Here is an 8,601-nt window from a genome sequence, read left to right on the forward strand (position 1 = left end):
GAATCAAGATTGCCAGGAGAAATATCAATAACCTCAGATATGCAGATGACACCACCCTTATAGCAGAAAGCGAAGGAGAACTAAAGAGCCTCTTGATGAAAGTGAAAGAGGAGAGTGAAAAAGTTGGCTTAAAACTCAACATTCAGAAAACTAAGATCATGGCATCCAGTCCCATCACTTCATGGCAAACAGATGGGGAAACAGTGAGAGACTTTATTTTTCAGTTCAGTCAGTTCAGTTGAGACCAGTAGGTCAGTCATGTCCGACTCTTTGCAACACCATGGACTGCAGCATGCCAGGCTTCCCTGTCCATCACCCACTCCCGGAGCCTACTCAAACTCATGTCCTTCACACCAGTGATGCCATCCAACCACCTCATCCTCTGCCGTCCCCTTCTCTTCCTGCCCTGCCAGGAGCCAGCACACAAGATCCCACCCATGACAAGGTCATGAGGAGAAGGCCTGACAAGCAAGGCAGATCAGGACTTCAGGAATTTCAAAAAGCTGCCGCGGCACTCACCTTAAAGATGATCTCTGTTTTTCTGGTGCTTGCTGTATTAGACTACTCCCTAATTTCTGTGACACAGGTAGAAGGCCTTCCCTGATTTCTCTCCAAACAGAATCAATTTAGAACTTTAATCAACATGTCCCCTGGATGGCGGTATCCTATAAGATTATCCAGGATCAAAGGAGTGTTTCAACTTAGACCCCTTTGCTGGCATTCTAGCCTGCTTGGCAAATGCGTATTAATGTACATGACTGCTCACAACACCTTCCCTAATAGGCACAGAGCCCTTCGGGGGGTGAGGAAGCCCTATTAGAGAACACAAAAATATTATTTTAAAAATGGTTAGAATTGTTCATTTTAACCAGGAATGCTAAACAGGGGCTGCCTACCAGAGCTGCAGAGTCTTTGTGTTGTAAACCTTTTAGATAAATTCAACTAATAACTTCTGCAAAAGGACTAACCTTTGTGTTCATTAAAGTATAGATTACAGGAAAACAGCTTTGCATTCACCTAGGTCATAAAATGTCAATAGGCCCCGAGGCCAGAAGATAATGTATAAGACACAAAGAAGTTACTAGAAACACCCTGGTTTCCTGAGGGACAAGATGATGTAATGTTAAACTTTCTTCCCCTAAAAATGTAATAACTTAGCATATAAAAGCTAATGTAAAAAATAAAGGTTTGCCAGACTCTACTACACCCCTCCAGTCTGCTCTCTCTCTCTCTCTCTCTCTCTCTCTCTCTCTCTCTCCTTTTCTCGCCAACGCCGTTCATCCTGAGGGTACCCCTGGATCCTGCTGAGGCTGGGCCCCAGCACTGCCCTCAATCTTTCCCAGCATCAGGGTCTTTTCCAATGAGTCAGTTCTTCGCATCAGGTGGCCAAAGTACTGGAGTTTCAGCTTCAGCATCAGTCCTTCCAATGAATAGTCAGGACTGATTTCCTTTAGGATGGACAGGTTGGATTTCCTTGCAGTCCAAGGGACTCTCAAGAGTCTTCTCCAACACAACAGTTCAAAAGCATCAATTCTTTGGTGCTCAGCTTTCTTTATGGTTCAACTGTCACATCCATACATGACTACTGGAAACACCATAGTTTTGACTAGGTGGACTTTTGTTGGCAAATAATGTCTCTGCTTTTTAATATGTTGCCTAGGTTGGTCATATCTTTTCTTCCAAGGAGCAGGCATCTTTTAATTTCTTTCAATTTTCTTTGCACAGCCCCAGTTCTTTGTAATCTAACAAAATAACAGCTTGCTTTGACAAACAATATTTCTTCTTGTGATGATGAGCTTATTGTCAGGAAAAACAATTTGCCTCTCAAAATAATTTGAATCACAAGCGAGTCTCCCATTCAACTAATGAGAAAAGTCTACGTGTAAGTAATGCTTCAACAACATTCTTTTTAGAGTTTTGGCTACACTCTATTTTTATGGATAAAAATAAACAACCTCTTAATTGTCTGTAGTCAGTAGATAAACTGAAAGAAAAGTGATTATCTTTAAACGGATACTAAATCAAGTTAGTTTGAAAGGCAAGTCTAATGCAAAACTTGTGTAAGAAACAAAAATAAATTGGTTTTTGCATTAAAATCGAAGTCCCCAGGACTTCCCTGGTGGTCCAGTGGCTAAGACTCCATGCTCCAATGGGAGCCAAGGTTTGATCCCTGGTCAGGGAACTAGATCCCACATGGCACAACTAAGACCCAGTGCAGCCAAACATATAATAAAAATAAGTAAATACTGAGAAAATTGAAGCCACCTTCCCCCACTCCCTCCCCCAATCAGAATAGGAGAAAGTGCAAGCCTTGTATCTACTCAGGGAATTGTATCCAGAATATGTAAACCCTTATGGCTAAATAGTACATAGGCAGATAACCTAACTAAAACACTGGCAACCAGTTTGAATACGCATTTCTCCAAAGACATAAAAATGACCAACAAGGAACTAAATGATGTTCAATGAAAAGATATTCATTGAAAAAATGTTCAACATCATTAATCATTAGGGAAACACAAATCAAAACCACTTCACACCCTCTATGGTGACTCAGACCATAGTGACAAGAAGACAAGTGGAGGCAAAGATGTGTAGGAATTGGAACACTCATACTGTGTTGATGGGGAAGTGTTGATGGGGAAGTAATGATGTTAAGGCTGCTGTGAGAAACAGCCTGGCAGTTGTTCATCAGTTAATTGAAACGCGGGTTACCACAAGGTTCAGCAACTCCACCCCAACACATATGGGCAACAGAACTAAAAAACATAGGTTCACACATAAATCTGTACATGAATGTTTATACCAGCATCATTCCCAATTTTCCAAATGTGGAGACAAATCTAGTGTCCATCAACTAGTGAAGAGATCAACAAAGTGTGGTGCATCCATACAATAAAATATTATCTTGAAAACAGTATGCTAAATATAAGAAGCTATTCACTGAAAAACACATATTGTATGATCGTACTTATATGGAATATCCAGAGCAGCCAAATTTGTACAAATAGAGAAAAAACACTTGCTTCTTGGAAGAAAAGTTATGATCAACCTAGACATCATATTAAAAAGCAGAGACATTAATTTGCTGACAAAGGTCCATGTAGTCAAAGCTATGGTTTTTCAAATAGTTACATATGGGTGTGAGAGTTGGACCATAAAGAAAGCTGAGCACTGAAGAACTGATGCTTTGGAATTGTGGTGTTGGAGAAGACTCTTGAGAGTCCCTTGAACTACAAGGAGATCCAACCTGTCCATCATAAAGGAAATCAGTCCTGAATATTCATTGGAAGGACTAATGCTGATGCAGAAGTCCCAGTACTTTGGCCACCTGATGCAAAGAACTGACTCACTGGAAAAGACCCCGATGCTGGGAAAGATTGAAGGCTGGAGGAGAAGGGGACAACAGAGGATGAGATGGTTGGATGGCATCACCAACTCTATGGACATGAGTTTGAGCAAGCTCTGGGAGTTAGTGATGGACAGGGAAGTTGGCACGCTGCAGTCCATGGGGTCACAAAGAGTTGGACACAACTGAACAACTGAACTGAACTGAAGCTGGAGGCTGGGGTGAGGAGAAGCAGTGACTACTGAGGGGCCCCATTCAATTTTAGGGACAACTGCAATGTTCTAACAGACTGTGGTGATCACTTCATCATCAAGCCACCACATTTTTTAATGGTAAAAAAGAAAACCCTTGACTTATATGTATGCATTAAAAGGATGAATTCTATCTCACCTTCATTCTTAAGAAGGGTAACTGAGAAAATAACTGCACACTGCATCTGGTTTCCTAGGGCAGCAACAGTGATAATAATGCTCAGAAGATGGGCAGTGAGAGGCAAGGATGGAGGTCGGGGGTTGTGGGGGAGGGAGACAGGACGCAGCTGAGGTCTCTCCTGAGATGAGTTGGGAGGAAATCGGGAGGCCACTTCAGAGAGCGATTAGGTAAGACTTATCAATGCTACAAGGTACATGTTCTGTTAGGCAGTGCTTCTACTTCTTAAAATTAATCCTATATATTCAGACTCTGGCTGATGCATCACTGTAGAAAGAGGATTTCATGGTGGCATCATAGAGGAAGACTAGAAATGGCCCAAACGTTCTTCAACAGCAGACTGGCTAAATAAATTCTGGCTTAGCCAATTAATAGAATACTGCACACCTAAGAACAATTGCATTCACCTGTGCAGATGGAAGAACTCACAAAATATATGGTTAACTTTAAAAAGACAAATATAAAAAATGTAACTAGTATCCCCATATTTTAGGAAAGTAAAAACAGAAACAATCATGTGTGTTAATAGTACAGTGGGGACTTTCCTGGTGGTCCACTGGCTAAGACTCCACACTACCAATGCTGGGGGCCTAGTTCCATTTCTCATCAGTGAACTAGATCCCGCATGCTGCAACTAAGACCCGGTGCAGCCAAATAAATAAAAACATATATAAGCATGGCGGAGCAAGATGGCAGAGTAGGACATTTGCTCATCTTCTCCTGTGAGAACGCCAAAATTACAACTCACTGCTGAACAACCATCGACAGGAAAATGTTGGATCCCACCAAAAAATATACCCCACATCCAAGGACAAAGGAGAAGCCCCAGCAAGATGGTAGGAGGGACAAAATCACATTTAGAATCAAACCCCTTACCCGCCAGAGACACTCAGAGGGCCCAAACAAACCTTCCATGCACCAGGACCCAGAGACCCCACAGAGACTGAGAACTGTGTTTGAGAGTGTCCTGCGGAAGTATGGGTCAGCAGTGGCCTGCTGCACGGGCAAGAGCTCTGGGAGCAGCAGACCGGGGTATGGCATAAGCCCTCTTGGAAGAAGTCACCATTAACCCCACCGTAGAACCGCCAGAACTTACATAGGACTGGGGAAACAGACTCTTGGAGGGCACAAATAAAGCTTTGTGCACACCAGGACTCAGGAGAAAGGAGCAGTGGCCCCAAAAGAGGCTGACTTGGACTTGCCGGTGAGTATCCATGAGTCTGTGGCAGAGGTGTGGGTCAGTGGTGGCCTGCTGCAGGGTGGGGCACTCAGTGCAGCAGTGCATGCATGGGACCTTTTGAAGGAGATTGATTGCCATTATCTTCATTACCTCCACCATAGTTTGGCCTCAGGTCAAACAACAGGGAGGGAACACAGACCTGCCCATCAAAAGAAAATTGGATTAAAGATTTACTGAGCATGGCCCCACTCATCAGAATGAGACCCAGTTTCCCCCTCAGTCAGTCTCTGCTATTCATAAGAAGCTTCCATAAGCTTGTTAACCTTATCCATCAGACAGCCAACAAAATGAAAACCACAATAACAGAAAACTAATCAAACTGATCACATGAACCACAGCCTTGTCTAACTCAAAGAAAAAAATGAGCCATGATGTGTAGAGCCACCCAAGACGGACAGGTCATGGTGGAAAGTTCTGACAAAATGTGCTCCACTGGAGAAGGGGGTGGCACACCACTTCAGTATTCTTGCCTTGAGAACCCCAAAAACAGTATGAAAAGGCAAAAAGATAGGACACTGAAAGATGAACTCCCCAGATCAGTAGGTGCCCAATATACTACTGGAGATCAGTGGAGAAATAACTCCAGAAAGAATGAAGAGATGGAGCCAAAGCAAAACAACACCCAGTTGTGGATGTGCCAGGTGATGGAAAAAGTCTGATGCTGCAAAGAAAAATATTGCATAGAAACCTGGAATGTTAGGTCCATGAATCAAAGTAAATTCTAAGTGGTCAAACAGGCGATGGCAACAGTGAACATTCATGTTTTAGGAATCAGTGAACTAAAATGGACTGGAATTGGCGAATTTAACTCAGATGACCATTATATCTACTATTGTGGGCAAGAATCCCTTAGAAGAAATGGAGTAGCCATCATAGTCAACAAAGAGTCCAAAATTCAGTACTTGGATGCAATCTCAAAAATGACTGAATGATCACTGTTCATTTCCAAGGCAAACCTTTCAATATCACAGTAATCCAAGTCTATGCCCCAATCACTACTACTGAAGAAGCTGAATTTAAACAGTTCAATGAAAACCTACAAGACCTTCTAGAACTAACACCTGAAAAAGATATCCTTTTCATCATCACAGGGGACTGGAATGAAAAAATGGGAAGTCAAGAGATACCTGGAGTAACAGGCAAATTTGGTCTTGGAGTTCAAAATGGAGGGCAAAGGCTAACAGAGTTTCGCCAAGAGAATGCACTGATCATAGCAAACACCCTCTTCCAAAACCACAAGAGAAGACTCTACACAAGGACATCACCAGGTGGTCAATACTGAAATCAGATTGATTATTTTCTTTGCAGTCAAAGATGGAAAAGCTCTAAACAGTCAGCAAAAACAAGACTAGGAGCTGACTGTGGCTCAGATCATGAACTCCTTATTGCCAAATACAGACTTAAATTGAAGAAAGTAGGGGAAACCACTAGACCATTCAGGTATGACCTAAGTCAAATCCCTTACAATTATACAGTGGAAGTGACAAATAGATTCAAGGGATTAGATCTTATAGATAGTGCTCGAAGAGACAGTGCCTGGTAGAGAGTGCCTAAAGAAATACCAACAGACGTTCATGACACTGTACAGAAGGCAGTGATCAAGATCATCCCCAAGAAAAAGAAATGCAAAAGTTCCAAAGAAAAGCACAAAGACATAAGAAAGACTTCCTCAGTGATCAGTGTAAAGAAATAGAGGGAAACAACAGAATGGGAAAGACTGGAGATCTCTTCAAGAAAATTAGAGATATCAAGGGAACATTTCATGCCAAGATGGGCACAATAAAGGACAGAAATGATATGGACCTTACAGAAGCTAGAAGATACTAAGAAGAGGTGGCAAGAATACACAGAAGAACTATACAAGAAAGATCTCCATGACCCAGATAACCACAGTGATATGATACTGTGATACTCACCTAGAGCCAGACATCCTGAAATGCAAAGTCAAGTGAGCCTTGGGAAGCATCACTACAAACAAAGTTAGTGGAGGTGATGGAATTCCAGTTGAGCTATTTCAAATCCTAAAAGATGATACTGTGGAAGTGCTGCACTCCATATGCCAGCAAACTTGGAAAACTCAGCAGTGGCCACAGGACTGGAAAAGGTCAGTTTTCATTCCAATTCTGCCAGGAGCCAGCACACAAGATCCCACCCATGACATGGTCGTGAGGAGAAGACCTGACAAGCAAGGCAGATCAGGACTTCAGGAACTTTGAAAAGCTGCCCCGGCGCTCACCTTAAAGATGATCTCTGTCGTTCTGATGCTTGCTATGTTAGACTACTCCCTAATTTCTGTGGCACAGGTAGAAGACCTTCCCCGATCTCTCTCCAAACAGAATCAACTTAGAACTTTAATCAATATGTCCCCTGGACGGTGGTATCCTATAAGATTATCCAGGATAGAAGGAGTGTTTCAATTTAGACCCCTTTGCTGGCATTCTAGCCTGCTTGGCAAATGCGTACTAATGCACATGACTCCTCATAACACCTTAATCACAAACAGCATAAAGAACCTGATCACACAGAAGGCCCTAATAGGCACAGAGCCCTTCAGGGGTTGAGGAAGCCCCATTAGAGAACACAAAAATATTATTCTAAAAGTGGTTATAGTTAAAGATTTAGAAAAATAAGAGTTTAGAATTGTTAATTTTAACCAGGAATGCTAAACAGAGGTTGCCTCACTGGAGCTGCAGAGTCTTTGTGTGGTAAACCTTTTAAATAAATTAAACTGATAACTTCTGCAAAAGGACTGACCTTTGTGTTCAATAAAGGATAGATTACAGAAAAGAGCTTTGCATTTACCTAGGTCATAAAATGTCAATTGGCCCCAAGGCCAGAAGATAATGTACAAGACCCTCATAAACAAAGAAGTATGCAGAAAACACCCTGGTTTTGTGAAGGACAAGCTGATATAATGTTAAACTATCTTCCCGTTGGAAATGTACTAACTTAGGGTATAAAAGCTACGGTGAAAAATGAAGCACTGCCAGACCCTGCTGCATTCCCCCAGTCTGGTTTCTCTCTCTCTCTCTCTCTCTCTCTCTCTCTCTCTCTCTCTCTCTCTCTCTCTCTCTCTCTCTCTCTCTCTCTCTCTCTCACCAACGGCGTTCATCCTGAGGGTACCCCTGGATCCTGCTGAGGCTGGACCCCGGCACAATTCCAAAGAAGGGCAATGCCAAAGAATGTTCAAACTACCACACAACTGCACTCATCTCAACACTAGCAAGATAATGCTCAAAATTCTCCAAGCTAGGCTTCAATAGTACATGAATCGGGAACTTCCAGGTGTTCAAGCTAGATTTAGAAAAGGCAGAGAAACAACAGGTCAAATTGCTAACATCCGTTGGATCATCAAAAAAGCAAGAGATTCCAGAAAAACATCTCTTTCTGCTTTATTGACTACACCAAAGCCTTTGACTGTGTGGAACACAATGAACTGTAGAAAATTCTTCAAGAGATGGGAATACCAGACCACCTAACCTGCCCCCTGAAAAATCTGATTGCTGGATCATATGGTGGTTTTATTCCTCGTTTTTTAAGGAGCCTCCATAACATCTTCCATAGAATGTAAATGTATCAATTT

This window comes from Odocoileus virginianus, chromosome 7 (genome assembly GCF_023699985.2).
Source record: "Odocoileus virginianus isolate 20LAN1187 ecotype Illinois chromosome 7, Ovbor_1.2, whole genome shotgun sequence".
Classification (NCBI taxonomy): domain Eukaryota; kingdom Metazoa; phylum Chordata; class Mammalia; order Artiodactyla; family Cervidae; genus Odocoileus; species Odocoileus virginianus.